Raw genomic sequence first — 24,892 nt, forward strand, 5'->3', positions numbered from 1 at the left:
TTTCCAGGTGTCTGGAAGATTTTAGCTAAGAAATAACTTTAAAAGTGTTCATCACCCTTAGTAATTAGGGAAATGCAAATTAAAACTACTTAGAATTTCTTCTTACCTCAGTCAGAATGGGTAAGATCAAGAAACAAATGACCATTGATTATTGTCTCTCTTGGCAACTTGTATAGTATCCTCTGATGCCATGAGAGCTAGTCTTCTGGAAGGAGTCTTCCAGCTCAATTCCAGAACAATTGCTCTAAGTCCTGTGTCCAACGTGTGGCCTGTCTTCAGCAATAGGGTCTTATCTTAATGTTCTGGCAGGCAATCAAGGAGTGTGGCACTAGCCTGTGTTATTTTGGGAGTCTCTTGGACTACCCTGACCAACAACTCGAAGGGAGGTTTCCCCTGCCTGGCGCTGTGGTTTTTGTTACATGGTCTTCAGCTATACACATGCACTCATGTATATATTATATGTGTATTTTTCAGTAGGATTTTGAAGTAATACATTTCCCTCTGGTTTTTCATGCCATCTAAGCAAAGAAAACCAATCAATGGTCTGATGCAGCTGTAAAGCCTAACAAACAACAATGACTGGTCCAGCAAACTATTGCTATTGGTGCAGTGGTGGCACTTTTATCTTGGGATTAATCAACAGCTGTCTAGTTGGAATTAAGGCTTACTCAATGGGAGAGGACTCGTGTGGTACTGTAAGCATAGCTAAATACACATGACTGGAGAGATCCTAGATGTAGAGAAAAACCCATTTTTGCCACATCCTTAGATCAGTGTAATTTCCTACTTTATTCTATCTATGAATCCTCATATATACAGACAAGTGTACCTTTCATCCTTCATCAAAGAAACTTTTTTTTGCATCAGACTATTACAGAGTTGCAGAACTGGTCAAATGTAGAGAATAAGTGCTTCTGAGACGCTTAACCCTAACAGATACATCTTTAATGCAATCTCTACACATGGGATGAATGTATTTCTCTCCACTCACCAGAGAAGTTTACTTATGTAGCAAATGATGATTAGCACAAAAACATACAGTTGGCCAATAGGTAAAGAACAAGAGGCCACAGAGTTCGTATTCCTGAACAGGACACCTATTTCAAACCTCTACCTCCAAAGGCTCAGGGATCATTGTGGAAGAGGAGATGAGAAGATTGTAAGAGCCAGAGGGGTTGGATAAACACAAAGAAACAGTTTTCCAATGTGAACTCACAGCAATGCTGACAGCATGCACAAGTCAAAGAAGTCAAAAGCCCAACCTAGGTATGGGGAAGTGGAGTTTCTGCCAATTGATGGCTGCTAAGAGGAGAAAAGTCAATGTGTTACAGGCATGGGACTCTTGGTGGACCCAGTGGATGGACCCACATTGAAGGACATTTGGGGAAACAAATCATATTCTGTAGGCCACACTTATATGTGTGTGTGTGTATAATACATATACATATATGTATAGGCCACATATATACATATAGATGTATAATGTATATATACATACATTAAATTGGATGGGTGGGGGCAGTGGGGAGGGGTACAGATAGGAGAGCAGATCTAAATACGATCAAGCTACATTGTATAAAAATTGCACAAATTAAAAAAAAGAACAAAAAACACAAAATGTGAGTGAGGATGTGGGAAAAGGGAACTCTTGTCCACTGCTAGTGGGATTGCAAACAGGTGCAGCCGCTATGGAAGTGAGTGTGGCAAAAACTAAAAATAAATCTACATATGATCTGGCTATAGCATTCCTTGGCATCTACCCAAAGGATTTTCTCCAACTACAGCAATACTTGCTCAGTCATGTTTGTTGCTGCTCTTTTCATAACTAGGAAATGGAAACAACCTAAATATCCCTCGCCTAATGAATGGGCAATGAAAATGTGGTACATTTACACAATAGAGTTCTACTCAGTGATACAGCAAAGCAAAATCATGTTATTTGCAGGTAAATGTATGGAACTAGAAACTGTTATACTAAGTGAAGTAACACAGAGTCAGAAAAACAAGTAATGTATGTTCTCTCATATTTGTGGATCTCAGCTCCAAATCCTTAGATGTAAATATATATCCTGGTGTAACCACAGGAGCCAGGAAACTGGAAAAAACCATGAGGGTAAAGGAAAGGACCTCGGGAGACGGGGATAGTAAGAGATAGGTGTTATCAAAGGGAAAACGGAGGTACTTTAACAGGGGAGGGAGGAGGGAGGCTTATTCAAGGGGAGAGAGAGAGAGAGAGAAATAATGCTTAGGTGGTGTGAAAACCCAGAGGAAAATGTATTAGTTCAAAGCCCTACTGAAAGATATACATACAGTATATACAGGAGTGTGTGTGTGTAACTGAAGGCTACATAACAAAAAACAGTATCCAAGGCAGGGGAAGCATCACTTCGAGTTGTTAGTCAGGTATTTCAAGAGACTCCCAGAGTTTGAATGTAAGACCCTGTTGCTGAAAACAAGGGACACTTCTGACATGGGACTTGGAGCAATTGATCTGGAATTGACCTGGAAACCTCCTCCCTGAAGGCTAGCTCTCAGAAGATACCATGCAAGCTGCCAAGGGAGAAAACAAATCAGTTATCTTACCCAGCTGTATGTCTTACAAACCACAACAATGACCAACCATCCAATAATCTCTATTGGTGTAGTAGTGGCACTTTTTTCTTGGGGGTAATTGTGCTGGATAGCTTTAGTGTCAACTTGACACACCTGGGTTGAGGGAGCCTCAACTGGGCAATTTCCTCTATTGGACTGGCCTGTGGCCATGTCTGAGGGGCATCTTCTTGATGAGTGATGTGGGAGGGCCCAGCCCACCGTGGGTGGTGCCACCCCTGGGCAGGTGGGCCTGTGTTGCAGAAGAAAGCAGGCTGAGTAGGGGCCAGGGGAGCAAGCCAGTAAGCAGCTTTCTCCATGGCCCGTGTTCCAGCTCCTGCCTCCAGGTTTCTGCCCTGAGTTCCTACTTTGGGCTCCTTGATGAACTGTGACCAGGAGATGTAAGATAAATTAACTCTTTCCTCCCCAAGTTGGTAGTGGTCAGAGTGTTTTGTCACAGCAATGAAGAAACAAACTAAGACAGTAATCAACAGCTGTCTAATTGGAATTAAGGCCCACTCAATGGGTGGAATCTCATGTGTGGTACTGTAAATATAACCAAGTACACATGGGTGGAGACCCTAAAGAAAAAACCTACTTTTGTCACATCCCCAGGTGAGTCCAGAGGGGTACATGTTTCTCCTAGGGGTGGGGCCTGCTGCAGAGAATTGGCTGTGGAGAGTTAGCCGGGAGGGAGAGCATTGGCACCATCTTGGCAGCAGCTGACTGGGAGGGGTGGCCTGTGTGGACGCAAGACGGGGCATTTACCGACCTGGGGCAAGAACGCAGGCCCCTGAGGCATGGATGAAAGCTAACAGAGACTGTGGTGGAGGCAATCTGGAACAGCAGGGCACTGCACAGAGCAGAACGGGGAGCTGGGTGTTCACCTTTGTAAGTTACTCTATTTCCTCTACTTTGGATATAAATTATGAAAAATTCGGATAAAGATGTGCTATATGGTTTGTCTAATAGTGTCAGGAGCAAGGGACCCTAAGAGAACTTGGGCCGACATTAGGTCAATGTACTTTCTTATATTCTAAATACTTACCCTTGTATTTACAGATAAGTGTACCTGCCACCACTCATCAAAGAAACGTCTTCCCTTTTATTTGCAACAGATGGAGGCTGTTATGAAGTTCATCAACTAGTAAAATGCAGAGAATAAGTGTCTGTGAGGTGCTTAGCCCTAAGTGACACATCTACAATGCAATCTCTACATCCAAGGCTCAGGAAACCTAGTGGAAGAGAGCACAGAAAGAATATTAATGCATCTATCAACCCTAATCAGAAAAGTTTCCTCATGAAGCAGATGGTGATTAAACCAGAGGGCCAAGCTGACCAAAGTGCAGAGAATAAGAGACTGCAAAGTGCTTATCCATGAATAGGACACCTATATAAAACCTCTGCCACCCAAGGTTCAGGGATCATTGCGAAAGAGTGGGGAGGAAGAATTTATAAGAACCAGAGGTGGTAGATAGCCACAAGGAAACAGTTTCCATTATTATTATTATTATTATTATTATTATTATTATTATTTTAAAGAATTGTTAAGACTTGGGGGCTGGAGAGATGGTTTAACCATTAAGGGCACCTGTTTCTCCTCTAGAAGACCTGAGTTCAATTCCCAGCACCCATTTTAGGTGGCTTACAATCACCTGTTATTCTAGTTCCAGGGAATCTAATGACCTCTTCTGGCCTCTGCATCCACCCCCTGTCCCCCATTTAACATACAATCACGTGGACACAAACACACACACACACAAATAAATCTTAAAACAATCTTAAGGCTTAAGTATTACATTTAACTCTGATCTAATTTTAGTTAATTTCCATATATGTCATGTGGAAGCTAATCAGCAGTAATCCTTCTACATGTACATATTTACTTGTCCCAGGGTTTTTGATGAAAAAAAAATGGATTCTTTTCCTGTATTGAATTATCTTTGCACAATTGTAAAAATCAAGTTGTCATAAATTTATGCCTTTATTTGGGGGCTCTCAATTTTTATTTTATGGTCAATATAAAGTTCAGTCCTTATGCCAGTAATGCACATTCTTTTTTCAACTTTTTAAAAATTATTTTTATTTTATGTGTATGCATGTATTGCCTGCATGTATGTGAGTGCACCTGTGTTGTGCAATGCCACGGAGGTCAGAAGAGGGCACTGGATTCCTCTGAAACTGGAGTTAAGGACGGTTTGTAGCCACCATGTGGCTGCTGGGAGTCGAACCCAGGTCCCCTGCAAGAGTAGTGAGTGCTCTTAACCACTGAGCCATCTCTCCACACACACATTCTTAATCACAACATTGTGTCTTTGCAGGGGAAACAGATGTCTCTAACTTTGCTGTTTTTCAAAATGGTTTAACAAGTCTGTGTCTCATATTTTCATGTGAATTCTGCTATCATCTTGTCAATCTCTTCTAACAAAGAAAATAGGATTTTGGTGCAGATTGTATTAAATCTAGAGATTACTTTGGAGAATGTCTTCGTCTTTATACTAAACCTATTTTGTGAGTGTAGCTGTCCTTCCACTGAAGTTGTCTTTTTTCTTTTTTCAATATATTTGTTTGAATTTTTGTGCATTTCAAACATCTTAATCATATTTAGACTCCCCTATCTGCACCCCCCATACCTCCACCAGATTTCATGCATTCTGTCATATATGTTAAGCCTATTGAGTCAAGTTTGTGTCCCCAGATGTCTCTCGGTGTGAGTTCATGCACTGGATCTTGGTCAGTCTACCTAGTGTCACTCCCTTAAAGACCAACTCTTCTTCACCCAGCAGTGATCAGCTGCCTATAGTTCTTCAACTGAAGTGGGGGCTTATTGCCCTTTTCCCCAGTTCCATGCTGGGTTTTTGTTTGATTGAGTTTGCATGGGTTCTGTGCAAACTCTCACTACTGATGTAAGTTCATATGAGCAAGTTCCCAGACACAGGGAAAACTCCATTACCCGGTGGTCATCACCACCCCTGGTTCTTATAGTCTTTCTCCCGCCTCTTCTTCAATGGTCCCTGAGCCCTGGGTGGTAGAGATTTAATATAAGATATATTTATATATTTAAAAACATATCTTTAATATAGGCTATATTTATATGTATTTAGTGATATAGGTTTTTCAGCATAAAAGCCTTAAACTCCATTAAAATATAATCTTAATCTGTTAATGTTATTGGAAATTGAAATCTTACTTAATTTCATTAATTAGATTACTTATTTTCACTGATTTTTGCACACCGATCTTACACCATAATCTTGTATGAGAATGTATGTGTGTTTGTCTCTGCATATGTGTAGACAACTTGGGTTTTCTAGATATAAAATCATGTCCTCTAAAAGATACCCACAGTTTCACTTCTTCTGTTCAATGTGGATATCTGTTCATTTGCTGTCTGACTTACTGACTGGAATATCCAGTACAATGTTGAACAGGGGTAGCAAGAGTGGGCATCTTTATCGTCTTCCTGGTGTGATAAGGAAAAGCTTTCAGTCTTATTGTTAGGAGTGATGTTAGCTTTTGATTCTTATAAATGCCTTTCTATTCTTAGCTTAAGTGTTTTCATCATGAAAGGATATGGATTGTGTCAAATGTTTATCTGTATGTAGTCTGATGATATGTGTGGATTTTGTCCTTAATTCTATCACTGTCACATTGATTTTCATATGTTAAACTAAACTTGAATGTTGGGATAAATTCTACTTGGTCATGGTGTATAATTCTTTATATACATACCTGAATTCTATTTTTAGTATTTTGTTAAGGATTTTAAAATCACTATCCATGAGGGGCAGGGCTCTATATATCCTTCCTTGGTATGTCTAAATCTGATGTTAATTACTTTTCTTTTAGCTGTGATGGATACCTGACAGAAACATCTTAAGGGAGGATTTATTTTGAATTCAGAGTTTAAAGGAATATACCACTGTGATGGGGAAGGCTTGGTGGTTGGGACCAGCTTGGTTAAGCTGGTAGGAGCTTAAAGCATGACTTCCTTACATCTCTGCAGATTAAGAAGCAAAGAGACCACAGACCTGATCTTTAACCCTCGAGGCCCATCCTTCAGTGACCCACTTCCTTGTCAAGGCCACACCTCCTATTGGTCTCCCCAAACAGCACTACTAGCTGGAAACCAAGTGTTCAAATACATGAGTCTGTGGGGGCCACTTCACATTCAAATGATAACATCTGGCATTAGTATCAAGTATTTTCATAGAATAGATTAGCAAGTGTTGTATATTCTATTTTTTGGAAGAATTTGTGAAATACCCATGCAAATTCTTTAAACATTTGGCAAAATTCACAAGCAAAACGATCTTGTTCTAGGCTTTTCTTTGTAGAAAGTTTTAAAATTACTAATTTCTACTTCTTTGTTTGTTTTAAGTCCATTTATACTTTGTTTTTATTGAACCACTTGTGTGTGTGTGTGTGTGTGTGTGTGTGTGTGTAAATTTTAGGATGTCCATATCATCCAAGTCACTTCGCATGCATAAAACTGTTCATAGTATAACATTATAATTGGTTTTTGTTTCTATAAAGTCAATAGTAATGTAATTTTCTTTCACTTTTAAATCATTTTTAGTAATTTGAATCTTCTTTTTGTTTGGGTAATTCAGCTATAAATTTGTCAGTTATTTATTATTTATTTATTTATTTATTATTTACTTTTTTTGTCTTTTTGAGACAGAGACTTCCTTTAGCTACAGCTAGCATGGAACTTGCTATGTTGATCAGGCTGGCCTTGATCTCACAGAGATCTGCCTGCCACTGCCTCCCTAGTGCTAGGATTAAAGGCATGAGTCACTACCCCAGCTATTAGTAAATATCTTTTAAGCTACTGGGCCCAGTTAGTGCTGCCTGTATGCACAGGGTGTAGGGTCATCGGCTGGGGCATAGGCAACCTACCAGTAATTATTCCCATCCAAAAGAAAAGTGACTGTCTCACCCCAGCAGCCATCAACTATCAATAGCCTCAGCTGGGGTGGGCCTCAGTAGACCCTCCTCATCTATGCTGGGATTTTTAACACACTTGATCTTGTGCAGGTTTTGTGCAGGTAACCACAGCTGCTGTGAGTCCACGTATGCAACAGCCACAGCATGTCCAGAACACAGACCTCACAGCGCTCCTCCCATTCTCCAGCACTTACATTATTTTTGTCACTTCATCTGAAATGTTCCTTGAACACTGGGGTGGAGACAGGTTGAGATAGGTACCCCATCTATGCTGAGCACTCTCAATAGCTTATTCTCAGCACTTGGAACAGTTACAGATCTCTGCATTAACCACTAGCTACTTCAATAAGAAGCTTCTCTGACCAAGGTTGAGAGCAATACAAATCTATGGATATAAGCATAAATATTTAGAAGGAAGTTTGATAACACGAATATTTAGTAACGCAACAACAATGGGTTAAGTAGGTTCACGCACCGCCTCCCTCCCCAGGGCCTACGACCTCCCTAGCCATGGGTTCTGACCATGTTCATAATACCAGATATGAATTCTTGAATTCCTTTTCAAACCTCAAAATCAATCAAGAAGGTGGTTAGTTACCATAAGCCGTCTTGCCACTAGTGGACAAGTAGGCACATCTTGCCTGGAATGTCATTATTGTGGGATGGAGTGTCCAGTACCTATTATTATCTTTCCCCCTCAGATCATAGCCCCTTTCAGCACTATGAAAGTGAGTCAACAGGGAGAGAGTTTCCTAGGCAGTTTAATATTGGTTTCTCTATGTCTTACAGCCAAAGTGTGTCTTCAGCAATAAGGTCATCCCATCTAGTTACACTAATAGTCTATATTATTTTGGGTACCTTTGGGACTTCTCTTACCAATAACTCACAGGGAGATAATCTACGCCTGGCAGAGATTTTCATCTAATAACCTATGTTTTCTGGGAGTAGCGTGGCTCACCCATACAGGGCACCTCTTCAGACTCTTTTTGTTAAAAGACTATATTTTTAATTAGCTTCCAAACTACTGGATTTTCTTAAGGCTTTTCCATATATCCTTAGTTTTGGTTAACCCACCCCTACCCTCTATTTTCTCCCATCCCTCCTCCCCTACCCCCCTTAAACCTTTAGCCTCTAGTATTCTCTATTGTTATTTCATATCACGCATGTCTTAATTTTCCCTCTAACTGTACTTTTTAGTTGAGTTGCAAGATCATGGGTTACAATATAGCTCTTCCATACACACTTCATTTTGACCAATGTCATTGATCTTTTCTAAAGAAGTGTCCTTTGATTTTGTTGAGTCTCACTTTCTATTGTATGTTTCATTAATCTCCACACACATATTTATACTTCCTTCTTGTCATTTGATTTGGGGTTTGTTTGCTGTTTTTCTACTTTCATAAAGTGGAAGCTTAGATTACTGCATTTAAGTATATTTATTGTAGTTGTCCTTGGCTAGAAATTCCCCTCTGAATATGGATTTCCTATAAAGCATACGTTTTTATAAGTTTTACTGTATTTTCCATTATCTCAAAATGTTCTCTAATTTTCCTTGTGACTTTGTCTTAGATCCATTGATTATATAGATTTTTGTTTAACTTCATCAAATTTGCTTGTTTTTGTTTCATGTACTTTTTGCCTCTGTAATTAGGGTCCTTTAATCCCAGTCCTTCGGAGGTAGAGGCAAGCAGATCTCTGTGAGATCTAGGTTAGCCTGCTCCACATAGTGACTTCCAGGCAGGCTGGGACTAGGGAGACCCTGTCAAGAAAACAAACAAACAAAAAAGTAAACAATAACAACACAAAGAAAACTGAAAACTGTCTTTTACAGACAGAATAGGGTTTAAATATATTTTTAATCCATTCTACAGATTTATACATTTTAATTGAAGTGTTTAATCACTTTACATTTAGTGTAATTAATGATGAGGTGGAATCAACAACTCCTGTTTTGCTGTGTATTTTGTGTGTATCTTAACATGCTCCCCCAGTCCTATGTTAGTGCATCTGGTATTTGTGACACAATTATTTTTAGGGTACCAACTTAATTTCCTTGTCATTTCTTTTATTATTTACTTTTGTTATTTCCTTAGTCTTGCTTTAGGAATTACCATAAATATTATTTATCCTTAATATTAATGATAACATTTAGATTAATTCCCAGTTACTTTAATGGCATGTAAAAATGTTGTTTCTATGTAGTTTGGCTTGCTTCCTTTGTGTTGTTATTGTCATACAAATTACATCTTTGTATACTCTGTGCCAATTAGTAATGTAATTGTGATTATTGCTTTTAGCAATTGCTTCTAAGATCAGGTAAGAGAACAAAAGAATTTCACACAAAATACGTACTGTCTTTCCTATGCAGCTACTGTTTCTTTTGTTTCTCACTTTTTCATGTGGATTCAAATTACCACAGTGACCCTTCTCCTTGGTTCTTTTAACCTAATTCCTCTGTATAGTGAAACGTCATCTGTTTTCTACGCAGTTTTATTTTTTACATGTGTTTCAAATAGTTGAGGTCCTTATATCTGGACTTCTTCTGGGATACTTTTTATGAATTGCTTTTTTTCCTGTGTGTGGAGAATGTCTCATACATCTTCTGCCAAATTTATTTCAAGATATTGTATGCCACGGCAAAAGGAATTTTAAATTGCATTTTCTAATTTCTTCAGCTACAGTCTTTTTTATATTGGTCCTGTAGTATACAAACTTGTTAAACTTACTTATTAGCTTTAGCAGTTGTTTTTTAGATTATTTCAAATTTCTGCGTAAATAATTCTGTCATCTACAAGTAAATAGAATCTAACCTCTTCATCTCTACTTTTTCTTTTTTATTGTTTTTTTTTGCGATTTTCATACAATATAATTTAATGATATTTAGCTCCCCACCTCCCTGTATTGCACTCACCCAATTTAATGCTCTCTATGCACTCTATTTAATGTACACATGGAGTATAACCTGTGTCTCCAAATGTCCTTCAGTGTGGACACTGGAGCCGGGTTAACTTCCCAAGAGTCTCATGCTTGAAAGAAACTATCTGCCCCACTCAGTAGCCATCTGCCCATTATCATCTCCAAATACTCATGTGCTAGAAAACACAAGTCTTACTTCAGGAAATATGATGTAGGAAAAGGGAAGGTCAAGATAAATGTTTTCTGTAGTTCCACAGTGTCTTTAACATGATCACATTAGTATTTTGTTTACTCTTGCAATATTTCTCTTCAATATAATTCCACCAGAAGTTGTGTCAATTAGCTGTTGCTATGTAGAGAATGACTCCAAAACCCAGTGGTTTGAAATACTGAACATTTACTGTGTCATAAAGACTGGGTTAGATGAGCAGTCGTGCTGATCTGAGCTGGACTCAGCAAAACTTGGCCTTGGCTGGGAACACTTAGCCTTCCTCCTCATCTGTCACATTTCTATAGCAGATTAAGCCACAAAGATCCTAATGTTCACAGTAAAGGAGTAAGAAAGACAGAAAAGCAAACTGCAGTTCACATGTGGTTTTAAAGCTCTGCTTATGCATACTCACCAACTCCTGTTGGCCTGAGCAAGTCATCTGATTATATACAGGGAAGATCAGCTGAAATATCTTGCCCCAAATAACTGTAAGAACCAGAGATTTGATGCAATCAATTTGCCATATTAGTTAAGAAAAATCTTGAGTATTGAAAATACTTACATAACCATTACATTATTGAATGGCCCACACTTTAATCTTTATCTTTGATGACAAAAGTCATTCCTAGGGTGATTGCTTTCACTCTTCAAAAGTCAATGTGCCTTTCTGGGACTCAAGTCAACATAGGTTTGTTAGAGAGAGGAGAAAGAGTATGGTGGCTTATATTTTAGTGTCCCCTTGGGGTGTATGAGTCCTGACCTGATATTAGCTACTTAACTTCTCTTCCTTGGGATCCTCTTGGCTTGTAACTTGGAGACCTCACTCACTGCAGAACCTTTCTCACTTTGGAGCAGCAGAGTCTGGCCTTCTGACTCATCAACTCCTTTGGGCATTCTACAGCTCTCACTCTTAAACTCCCCCTTTCCTTATGTTGATAAGAGAAAAAATAATCAGCCCTCAGAGGAGGTTTAGGGTATATGTCTGTCAGGGTAGAAGAGTCAGGAGTTATAGGTTACCATGCTAAACGTGTAAGTGTGAGGCACTAACCAGAACCAATCCTCTTAGCTACATCTCCAAATTATTACTTTCTGAAAGATATGATCATCACATAAACCATGTGACTACAACACAAAAGAATAGATCAGATGGTAAAAATGATCTTGTGGCTAAAAATATAAACAGTTTGAAATATTAAAATGGGCCATACTGAAATAGCAATATTTCTCTTTGGATCTGTTTGACATGTGGAGTCCCAGTTATTTGTCTAGGTTAGGCTTGGCATATGGGAGGTAGAGTGGGGACCTTCTAAATTATATGCTAAGATTTGTCTCAGGGGCTGGAGATGGTTAAAAGTGCTTCCCGCACAAGCCTAGTGACCTGTGTTCAATCCCTGAAATTTATGGAAAGGTGGGAGAAGAGAACTGACTCCACAAAGTTGTTCTCTGATCTCCATGTGAGTGCTATGACATGTGCACCCACACACACCATGTAAACACACACACGCAAAATTATAAATAAAAGTTTTTAAGAAAAGATTCATCCCACTTCATCCTTAGCAACTTGCATATCCAGTTCTTGTTTACTATCACTGTCCTTGGACTCTGAGATGGTTTTAGAGTGACTCTCCTTTCTTCATCCAGAGCATGAGAGACTTTAGGGTCCTCATTCAGCCTTCATACCAAGTGTGGAGCTGCTGAGACTCTCACACCCCCCAGGATTCCTGTGGAGTGAGGTCACAAGGTATTTCAGTCCTGTGAAGGAAGTGTGATTCACAGTCAAAGGTGAGGAAGTAATTCCAGAGCCTGGGATAGGATGTTAGTATTTTACAAGTAACTCTCTTGTATTCTCTCTCTCTCTTTCTCTCTCCCTCCCTCCCTCTTTCCTTCCCTCCTTTCCTCTCTCTGTCTCCCTACCCTCACTAGAGTATAGAAAAGGATGTCCTGTTACTTTGATGAAACCACTGCCTTTGGAAAAATCTAAGTTTTTAACTTATTTCCAATTCAGCAATAAATGCATTTCCAAAAATTTGCTGAGTCTAAGCATGTCTTCTTTTTTTTTTTTTTCTTTTATACCACGAACATAGGGAAGTACTTAGAAGCAGATGGAACTGTGTTTTGATTCCAAAGGATAAGTAAAGAAATCTCAAAAGTAAAGAAATGGGGTGAAGAGATGTTTCAGTGAGTAAAGTGCTTGCTGCACAAGCATGAAGATGTGAGTTTGATTCCCCAGAATCCGTGTAAAATCCAACACAGAAGAATGCACTTGTCATCCCAGTGTTGCGGAGATGGAGAAAGGGAGATCCCTGGGCTTGCTGCCCAGCCAGTCTACACGAATCAGCAAGCTTCAGGTTCAATGAGAGACTGTGTCTCTCACCCAAAGCAACTAAAGAAGCTGCCTAACATCGACCTCTGGCCTCCACACACATGTGCACACACATGTAGACATGCCTGCTAGCATATGTCTAAACAAACATACAGACAAATGCATACATATATAAATTTAAAAATGAATTTTATTTTAAAAAAGGAAGTGACAATGACGCCAATATACATATGCAAATATCCACATGCATATGCAAATGTACACGGAGAGCCCCCAGGGAGCTGTCAGCACTTTGACCTTTGCAGTGTGGGACAGAAAGTGGTAACAGGTGGCCTTGGTTTCCTAAGCATTGACCAGAGGGGCCTTCCTCCCTAGCTCACTAGCACTGCAACTGAGAGTAATCATGTAAATGAAGTCCAAATCCAGAATGGCCCAGGTTTGGAAGAAAGAAAGGAAATCATTCATTCAGATGACCAGGACCATCTTCATGGGGAATGGCAGGCTGGAATCTTCTGAGTTCCTGAAGATGATGGTGTTTGCGTGTGGTTGGGGAAGACTCAGGCAGGGGTGTGGTAGAGATGATGGAAACATCTATCCATCTATCAGCAATAAGAAATTAGGCCTGGCACACTACTTTCTCTCCACAGTCTTGCATTCTGATTTGGGCTGCAAGAGATAAAAGAGTGACGCTGGACAAGAAACTGACCTCCAAGGAGCTGGTTCCTCATGATCTGCCTGTACTGTCACACCTCAGCTGGAGCCACTCGCCTTTCATCCTCGCTCAATTCTGTCTCCTAGTTCTTTCCTCATCTCCTGCTACTCTCAAGTGCCTATGTCCAGTTCCCCAGAAGAGACAAGTTCTCCTCTCCTCAGACTTTTCCAGGGAGAAAAACATTTCCGAGAAGCATCTATCCTATCTTTTATCTCTAAACTCTGATCTCTTCCATATTTCCAGCTACTTCCAAAGAGTCTCTTCATAAGGACTGTCTTCTGGGACAACTGGGAAAATAAAAGGGGATGCTAGCTTCTTGCTCTTCCCTGTTTAAATATGTGAGTCCCCATTGATGCTTTATCTCATCAGAGCTGAACAGATCCATGTAGGCAGCAGCTGAATCCTTTGCTCCACCTGTCTGCAGCTGTGTTTAACTTGAGTTCTAGTAATGCCTATCCGTTTTATATGTACTGAAATTCTGAAATTTTAGGACTCTGGAGGTTTTTAGGACCATGTGAACTCAAGAAGAAACTGTTCTTTGGTATAATCTAGATGAATTTATTTTGGATTGCTTTGAGGTTGCCTTGTGCCACAAGATCATAGCTGACTTTTGTGCAAGCTCTAGTTGTGATTTCATGCACATATAATTGCTGCTGCTGCTGTTTATCTGTCATTTTTCTAGACCCTTTTACATGTCTCCTGTTTTTGATAAGGACAATCAGATTTTTGTAATTAGTAGCAATGATCAGCAAGGACCATTTGCCATAGGCAAAATGTTAAACAGCACAGGCCTGAAAGAGATCTAGTGGGCTTTGTATTTTATTTCCATTATGTCTTTTATCTAGTATTTCAATGGGAATTTATGGAGTGTGGACACAGGATGGGGGGTGGTGAGGGTATTATGAGGAGTGATGATGGATGGAAGGAAGTCGCTGATGAGGTTTGCCTACAACTCTTATGTTTCTGCATGTTCCAACCTTGAAAGATAATAGCCATCTGTTCTCCAGTTCACTGGGGAATGGGCAAGGGGATGCTGGTTAATAATGTGGCAGAGAGAATCAGGGCACACAATGAATTTCACAACCGACAAGTTCTTAGGACACTGGAACCATTGACCAAGTGCTTTGTGAGTGGAGTGACATGCCCTTCTCTGGAGGCCACCAGACACATCTGTCTGGCTGAATATAAATGTGGTGCTATGCAGAGAGAGAAGAATGGACAAATTCATGCTTGATTCTTACATTCCAGCCTGGCAATATTTATTTTAAACCACATTCATGACCAGAGGAGGTCTATAAGATTTCTCACATGGTTTTGACGTTATCTTTTTCTTTTCACTTAATTCTCCTGGACAGGATGAGAGTGTAATTTTTTTTTTTTTTTTACAAGAAAAGGCATGTGGTTAATATTTGAGGAATTCACATAAACACCAAGAATTTAAAGACATAAGTAGTTACATTACAAAAGAACAGCAATTGCGGTTCTTGACCCTCATAAAATATGTGTAAAATGAGGAATGCCGATTTTTCTTTAGGCACATTTTAAGGACAAACTAAGAAAATTGATTCCACAAAATTTAACTCAGAATTTTCAATCGTGGTGATTTAAAGTATCTTGCAAATCATGTAGTGAATAAGGAAACTGAGTCACTGATGGATGGAATGAACTGAGGGTACGAGAGTAGGGGTTCAGAGGAGATGAGAAAGTATTAAACATGAAACAAAAAAGAATTGCAAAGAAGCTTTGAACTCAGAGGAGGAAAGGGAAAACGCTGCCTTTAAAGGAATCAAGGGAAAAGGGTTCCAGCTGGCAATGACCGAAAAGAATAGAGAACAGTTTTCTTCTCAAACATGCAGGAGAGATGGAAACAAGAGAACAGTCAAGCCGTATGCCTCCTGTACGCGATAGATGTCACTGCTTGGCCTTCTTTACACACCTGAGCATCTCTGTTTTATTGGGAAGAAGTCAACTTTGGAAGCTTGCAGATGTTTAAATATTTAGCTATATTATACGTACCTTAACTCTAAAGATGGAGATAAAAGTAACTACTGAATTCATTGAAAGCTATCACACTGGCCTCCAATGTAAAAGTTTTACAGAGGATTTCATATGTTCATTTTAGTTTGTTCTTTTTCCTTTGCCTATTCTATCTTTTCTTTTTCCTTTATGGCATGAAAATTTTCTGTGAACCTTAATCTCAGTAAAAGAAATATGTGATTCCATTCAAATAGCTAATCTTGTCAACAGGACCGATTGCCAGGTGGCCAACACCAAATCTGTTCAATATAAAACTAAAACTAGAAATTATTTCCACTTAAGGAATCTCTCATTTGCTAAGGATATTCCAAAGGACTGTAATGGCAAACTTAGTTGATGCTGACTGGTTTTCTAGTTGGTGTTAGATAATAATGATCCTTCTACCAATGTGAAGTGCTATTTCCCCACCCCACCCACTGCGTGTGTGCTGTCACATAGACATTCTATGTTCATGTGCAAGTACCCTAATGCTTTCTTTAGAGCCTACTGCAGAACAGTCCAGAAGTCTAGCCTCATCACCAACTCCCTATATGACTCAGATCAATATTTAGCCCCATGAGCACTTTGTCTACCCACTGACACAATTCCTATAGCATTTTGTAAGTAGTCCTAGTTGATGGCTGAACACCTTCTGTCATAAACCTCATTCATGTTGATTTAAGTTTTGGTTTCTAAGAATCTAGGTGATTTAAACTTAGAAGGGTAAAATAAAACCAGAGATAGTACAGGATGGTCAGGGTACAGGCTCTGAGACCACAGTGTCCTCTTAGCACTTACTAGCTATACTGGTCAGCTTTTTATGGTTTCAGCAAATACTGGAGAATAACTTAAAAGGAGCAAAACTTGATTTTGGCTCATGGCTTCAGAGATTCCCATCCACAGTTGGCTTATTCCATCCCTCTGGGAAGAAATGGAATCCTTCATGGCAGACCATCATGGTGACAAGAGGGTAGGGATGCAGTTGTTTACCTCATGTTTGCTAGTGGATATAGAGAAAAAAAGACATAGGAAAGTGCCAGGAACAAGATATATCCTTGAAAGCCATATTCCCAGGAATCCATTTCCTCTAAGTAGGATCTACACATCAATAGCCCATTCAGTGTAAACTTAGCAATAGATTAACTCATGGATGAAATCATGGCCATTGGGATCCAATTACCTACCTCTCAATAGAGCAACCAGATGGAAAGTAGGCTTTGAGCACAGGAACCTTTTTGAGTGACACTTCATATCCAAACCCTGATACTATACTAGCGTCCTTTTCTATCCCTCACTATTTTTGGTGCCATGGATGAATTTTGTATGCCTTCTAAGCCTGTTTCCTCAAATGTCATGTGGAATCATAATCCCGCTTCAAGATTTCTTGTGTGTGTGCTTTTTTAAAACCTAGATCTTACTTTAAAATGCTTAGCATAAAGTTTGGCGCATTGTAAATAGTTCAAGGAAAAGTTATTATACTGATAGTTATTGATTTTCAAATAAATGAGTTATGTCATTTCATATGCTCCTCTATTGTTGATTCTCAATATAGAAAATTTCAGTTCATGAGTCAAGTCACACTAGTCATCACCTCTGTCCAGGGACTCTCCATCTCACCTTGAGTAAGAGCCACAGTCTGCAAAGACACCCCCACCCCCCTCTGAGCACATTTCCCACTACCTTCCTTCTGGGCCCCTGCATTCCAACACCTTGAACCTTATTGCTTCGGGTCCTCCCCTATATCTGCAACACATTCTCCAGAGGTTGGTTTTAGACCTCAAGGGTCTAGTCATACCATCCAAAGAGTTTACCCACCAGTTATTATGTATCAAGGCAGAATATCATGATGGCAAGTGTTGGTGAGACCAAGTTGCTTACCTCATGGAAGCCAGGAAGTAGAGAGAAATTTGGCAACACAGTTTACTTTGTAGCTAGCGTCTAATGGCTCATATAATAACAGTAATGACTGCAACTACAACTATCACATTTTCAGCTTTATAATGTTCTAGACATATATGTTTCTATTTTAGCACTCTTATTAATATTACAAAGTAGGAATTATTATACTCTTTTTATAATTATATTATAACAACTAAAGCTCACTGAAGTTAGGTACCTTATCCCAAATCATTTTGTTAGTAAATAATAGAACCAAGACTCATTTCAAGTACATTTGACAATATTATGTTGTTTCTCCCTAATGCCACAGACATTCTCTAAAGACTTAGTATAGCATATACCTTCAGTGGTACAAAATCAGCACTGGCTGAGGAGGATGCAGCCTGATTCAGATGCTGCCCAATGAAACCTCATTGTACCATAATGAAAGAGAAAGAGAAAATAATTCCCCTTCACTCACCTTCCTATTTCCTCTGCACAGGTGAAAAATATGTACAGAATAGTAGGGTCAAGACTGCTTCAGGCCTTAAACCAAAGGCATGCTCCAAGCTCAGTCTTTACCTCTCACAGAGCCAGGTCCTACACTCAGACTTCCCTTGTCCTCCCCAGGCCAAGTAGGCTAAAACTGGTACCTAAAGTTGAGAGCTTTCCAGGAAGGTTGCCTTGCTGAAGTTGTTCATTATATACCCAAGACTACAGAACAAGGTTCCCAAATAGTCAAAAAGGAGAACATGTCAGAGCATGAGCATCTCCTCCCCAGTACGCCTTAATCCGACATCATGACCCTGCCGAAGGAGTTGACTCCCTTCCTTCCATCTACCACATGCCAGGCACAGTGCACACCGGGTCACATGTACCACATCTCTTTAAAACACTCACTACAACCACATCTGAACCCACTAACACATCTGCAGAAGGGAAGTATTAGGCACCATCTCACCCAGAGAGTAAGATGCTTCCATAGGCATATCCCACAGTCTGTGCATCTCTCTATTCAGCACCATCTGCTTATACATGGAGCCAGTGGACTGGGACTTTTGATTACACCATTGTTTTTAGGGGTCCTCAGCATTTATAAAATGCAAATGTAAACCTGCCTATGCTGGATAGCTTCAGTTGTCAACTTGACATACCGGGATGGAGGGAACCTCAATTAAGGAATTTCCTCCTTTGGATCAGTCTGTGACCAGGTCTGTGGGGCATTTTCTTGACTGTTGATTGATATGGGAGAGCTCAGACTACTGTGGACAGTGCCACCTCTGGGAAGGTGGTCCTGTGTTATATAAGAAAGTAGGCTGAGCACCATCCAGAGGAGCAAGCCAGTAAGCAGCATGCCTCCATGGTCTATGTTCCAGGTTCCTGCCTTAACTTCCCTTGATGATGGACTGTGAGCTGTAAATCAAGTAAATACTTTCCTCTCCAAGTTGGTTTTGGTCAGTGTTTTGTCACAGCAATAGAAATTAACTAGTACATGACCCTGTACCTCTAGTATAAGCAAAAGAATCAATCACTTGGGTCCAATAAAGGAGACAAAAATTATTTGCTATTTATCTATATATTTATATCTATCTTCCTCTCACTTTGTCACCTATGCTAAGATACTTGAGGTAAAGACCATAATGTACATATTTTCCATAATCCTCCCTCTCCCAGGCACATAGAGCTTCATTAATACATGGCATGCTCATGAAATGCTGCTGATGTAGATGCTCAGAGCTGATGGATGGTAGAGACCTTTAAACTTACTCCCTCTTCTTAGAACACAAAGCTTCCAGTGAGGCTCAGGACTGGGAGGTTGGGGACAGAGCATTTGTCTGCTATTTTATCTCAAAGGACTCTATGCACAGTCACATTTTCTTGAAGACATTTCTAAACAACAAAATCATGGTGTATGAGGATACACATAATTTCAGGTCTAGCTAGTTTCTTACTGTGAATGAGTAATCTTTCATTTCGTATATTTTTATAATCCTTCCTAATACATTATTAACTTTAAAAGTTTATTTATTAGTGTGTGTGCATGATATGTGTATATGTGTGTGAGTATGGATGTAATCCTGCTATGCGTGTGCATGGAGGTCAGAGGACAATTTTCGACAGTCAGTCCTTGCCTTCTACCTTATTGAGGCAAGGTCTTTCTTGCTGTTTCTACTGGGCTGAATGCTCAAGCCTAGCTCATCCTCGCACTTTTGGGCACTTCTCCTGTCTCCACCTCTCATCTTGCCATAAGAGTGCTGGGATTACAGATGCTCAGCAGTGCATCCAGTGTTTTATTGTTGTTTGGTTTGGTTTTGGTTTGGTTCTAGTGATTGAACCAGGTCAGTAGGCTTGCAAAGTTAAGTGCTATTACCTGCTGAGCCATCTTGTCAGTCCCTCTTCTGAACAAATTCACAATGATTTATAAAATAATACCAGTTAAGGTGTCCAATGGATGTGGATAAGGCAGCCCCAAGAAACCAGATACCCTGATCTCTTTTGTTGTAAGCTCCATTGTACCTAGGCCTAGGAGTGAACTTGAAAGCTGAGATTAATGAGGTTCTGACATAACAATGCTCATATTTTCAGTGCTTAGAGTACTTTTGAACATTTTAAACCATATTTGCATTATTTTGATTTTCTTCCAAAACTATGTGAGCTAGGTAGGGCCTATATTATTTAGATTTTTATAGATAAATATTCTCTGGTCCAGTCAGTGATACGACTCTCCTTAATGGCATAACCTCTGCCCTCATAAGGGCAGGTTTTCAGGCAGGGGGAAGAGGAGGACATGTCAGGGTGTGGGTAGAGGGCAGGGCAGGGAGGATGGTTAGAAAGATGCCACAGTCATGAGTGCTGCTGGCCAGACTGGTCCGTTTTTCTTCTTCCTCCCCCTCCCCCTCCCCCTCCTCCTCCTCTTCCTCCTCCTCTCAGCTCTGCACCCCAGGACTTCTTTGTACTAGCCAGCTCTTGCTCAGCACAGAAGCCTTCTGTTGCTGCTTGCTTCCAAGTTGGCTGTTTACTAGTGGGAATTAGGTGCCAGAGTTTTCTGCTGGTGACTGCTCTTTCCCAGCACTCTCCCATGGTGTCATATTTTCTCAGCTTGTTCTTAAACTCATCTTACTGACCCTCCTCGTTCTCACTGACCCTTTCTCAGGTCACTGAAGGACTCCAGTAGCATTTTGCCAATGCATCTGTTCCGGAGGGAACACTTCTCCAGATAGTGCCCACCTTCCCCTAGAAAATAGACTCCTAACCCCAAATTCACCAAACTTGGAACCTCATTCCATAATCCGTTGAGCTGGGTGGTTTGAAGGAGTTGGTGTCCTGTAGCCTCCAGTTTACAGTCAAAGCAGTATAGTCTCAGGTTCATGAAGGAAGTTTTGCTCAATCTTTAAGAGCCAGTTAGATGTAGAGCTGGTGGAGAACCTTCCATCTATATCTTCTTCTTGTCCCATTTCTCATTTGTCACTTCCTGTGTGGTTGCCTGGTGTATCTTTGGGCATTGTATTTTAATACTTTTGAGGATGCTTCTCTGTTGTTTAGGTATTTCAAGTGTTCAGTTTTCTTTTTAACTAAAACATTTCACCACACCCTAGTTTGGAAAACCTTGGCTTGTAAGTACCTTAAATGTGGAATTCACATTTTTTTGTTATCTTTAATTCTTTTATTGCTTCTAGGTCAAGGTTGTGCTAATTGTAGGACCATCATACATAATGTTAATGTTAGATCCCCCATACATAAACATACATGGGACCTCATACATAATGTTAGATCTCCCCAACTCTGAGGAGCAAGGAGTCTGCAGCAGTGAACTCGGGAGATCATTTACTAACAAGAGCAAGGCCACTCATGGCCAAAGACTTCTTTACCATCCTGCTAACAATAGCCAGTAACTACAAACTGTGCTAGTAGTTAACAGTCCACATATGGCATTTAGCATGTCATTCCAATGTGATCTCTGTCTACTAACAAAGCTAAATTAATACTACATGTTTGTTAGAGTATAAATATATTAATTTTGTATCATAAAAATATCAATTGGACTTATTTTAAGCAACTTGTGCGTGTTATTTCTCTGAATTCTTACAAATTAGAAGTTATCATTACTTTATAGATGAAGAAACTGAGGTTCAGCAAATATAAGTGACTCATAAAAGAAAAATCTGAAGCAAGTCACCTGGCAGTTTTATCTAAGATTCCCAGGCTCTGAGAAAGTGGATCAGATTAACAGTCCCCCCTACCATCTGCTGTCCCAGTAGAGCTTTCTGTCCCCAGTGCAGTGTTCTTCTGTGCACAGGATGCATACAGCATCTTATAGAATTATGTGTTATTCCAAAATGGAGATAAACTTTATTGATTACAAAAGTAGTATATGCTCACTGTGAAATGCTCCAACAGTGTAGAAAAGTAAGGTTCCTCTACAGGGATTTCAACACCGCAAATATATTCACAGCTAATGCTGTGGTGGGTGTCCATTCAGATATTTTTTGAACATATGCATACATATATAGCCATCATTTCCTTAAGTGGAGTACTGACATACCGGTTTCATAATCCTTTTTCTTAATTTATATGTATTAATTACTTCTAAATGTCAACTTGCTACCCCCTAGAATCACCTGGGAAGAGAATTTCAACTGAAGAACTATACGTCAGCTTGACCTGTGTCCATGTCTGTGGTGACGATGGCCTGGCGTTTTCTTGATTGTTAATTGATACACGAAGGCCCTGTCCATTGTAGGTGGCATTTCCTAGGCTGGACCCTGAACTGCAGAAAGCTAACAAAGAAGAAGCTAGACAGCATGAATGCTTTAGATTCTTTCTGCTCTGACTGCATGGGATGTGACCAGCTGTCTCAAGTTCTTGCCTCTGTGACTTTCCCATATGATAAACTGTAGCCTGGAACTGTAAATCAAATAAACCCTTTCATCCCCTAAGTTGCTTTTGATCGGGTTATTTTATCAGAGCACTAGAAACAAAACTGAGTGTTAGTAAAGTCTTATTTCCAGTGTGAAGGCATTTAGACCTCAGATCACTGTACTGGGCGTATAGTTGTGCCTCCTCGTTGTTAGGGGTATTTCCCAGGACCTCCCTAAATGACGGAATCATAGGACCCTATAATTCAATGCTTTTTCCGCATATAATACTCTGTAGTCTTCACTTTTCAGTCTGAGATGCAGCAGCAAAACTGACATGAATTCCTCGTTCTTCCTTCACAATTTCATGGGTAGGTTTGCTTGGACCGAGACTTTAGCTACCGTAACTTACCAGCATTCTTCCCTTTCCTATTAAGATTTTTTATCTTTTTACCCGAAGGATACACTTTACAACCTCTCTTAGGCAAATCTGAATTGCCAGCATCTCTGTTCTTGTACTCAGGGGCCATTATTAAGGGAAGTGAAGGGTACTTGATCACAAGCACTGTGATAACCTGATGTGGCCACTGAGTAGTCAGAGCTGGGCAGCGTATTCACCAGAGATACTGTGGACAAAGGAATGGTTTATATCTGGGATGGGATGGAGGGGGTGACTTGAGAGTCCACCGTGATTCTTGGAATCGTACACAATTTAGAACTTGTGAATTGTTTATTTCTGGAACTTTTCCATTTAATATTTTTAGACCATGCTGAAATTGCAGAAAGTACAATTGTAGACAACAGAATTACTGTGCCATAATGGGGCCTATATAGCAGTTCCAATGTGTTGCTGTTATGATAAATAATAATTTGTTGAAGCATGAAAATTTATCTTTTCCATTCTGGCCAAGCTAAGGTATAATCATGAACATCTATGGGTTCATTTACATTTCCTTGATGATTGAAAAGGTTGAATTTGTTCATATATTCATTGACCTTATTTTGCATTTTTTCCAAATTTCTGTCCCCTTCTTTATTTTCTTATGTCCTTCTTGGTTTCTAGAGCAATTTGAATAAGTCAACCGGTTCTGTATTGTCGTATTATTGTAGCCTATGGACAGAAGCAACCTCAGAGGTCCTCAACCTAATCCTCCAACTCTACACAAATGTGCTGTGGTTCCAGTCCTGACTTTTGCAGTGATCAGTAATGTCTATTGATTTCTAGAGCACGTATATTTCTATTATAGACCTCTCATACGACAAAATACTCTCCATTGACCAGGATGACCTATCACAGAGATCCTCCTGTTAAAAAATTCATGAAAATAATACTTTACTTATTTTTGTTTTCTCTGCGTTTTCTGAGAAAGTTTTTTCTTCTTTCCATAGAGTTGAAGCTGGAAACACTAGGAAGGAGCTGCTTCTCACGCATCGCTGAAAAAATGCTCATCTGTTTAGAGAAAGGGCCGTCAATATGGTGACCTTTGATGACCTTGGCAAGACCGGTGAGGTAACAATTTTTTCGATCTCAGATTTTCTGGATCTCATACATACACACACACACACACACACACACACACACACACACATATATATATATATATAGAGAGAGAGAGAGAGAGAGAGAGAGGAAGAGAACATTTTCACATTCTATGCATGGCTATACAAATGTGTTCTTGGCTGATATTTCCTGTGGTGGGTGAGGGTTACTCTAAAAAGCTTCTAATAGCTCAGTACCCCTCCTCTGGGAGCACATTTGAAGGCTGCTATCTTGGTCTGATGTGTACTTCCATCTGTTTTTCATGCCTTTCCAAAATGGGAATTGCATTTGTTTCTCCCTTGGTTGCAAGAAGGGGAAGGGCAAAATCTAAAATTAGGAATCATGATCAACAGAATGTACACTTGCCTCTCAACTTTTTTGGATCAACTTCTTATTCCTGATTTATTCTCAAAGTAAAATATTATTAGCGCAAGGGTTGGGAGCTGACTTGAGGAAGCAGTAATAGAAGATGATTGGAAGAAGGGAGAATGGAGTTGGGATGGGTAAGAAAGCCATCAAAGTACATCCATTGCTAACAGGTGATTCCCTACTTCCTCTCTTAAGAAAGACTGGGACATGTGGAAAACTGCTTGTCTCCATTGTACATTGCAGAAAAGGAAGGGGAAGGGAACCAAGACTCTCCAAAGGGCGGGGGACTAGACCAGAGTGAAGCAGGTGTTTCCTGCTGCCTGTGCCTCAGAGGGGAAGCTCAGAGCCTTGGGAAGGAGTTTCCACAGTGGTGCAAATTAGGGGAAGCCGTGCCTTTCCATCAGCCTAATTCAGAGGTCAAACCCAGCAGCCACCAACACACAATTCATTCTCTCTCTCTCTCTCTCTCTCTCTCTCTCTCTCTCTCTCTCTCTCTCTCGGAGGGTATGGAACCCAGAGCCTTGTTAAGGCC

This window comes from Nannospalax galili, unplaced genomic scaffold (genome assembly GCF_000622305.1).
Source record: "Nannospalax galili isolate Female #2095 unplaced genomic scaffold, S.galili_v1.0 scaffold127, whole genome shotgun sequence".
Classification (NCBI taxonomy): Eukaryota; Metazoa; Chordata; class Mammalia; order Rodentia; family Spalacidae; genus Nannospalax; species Nannospalax galili.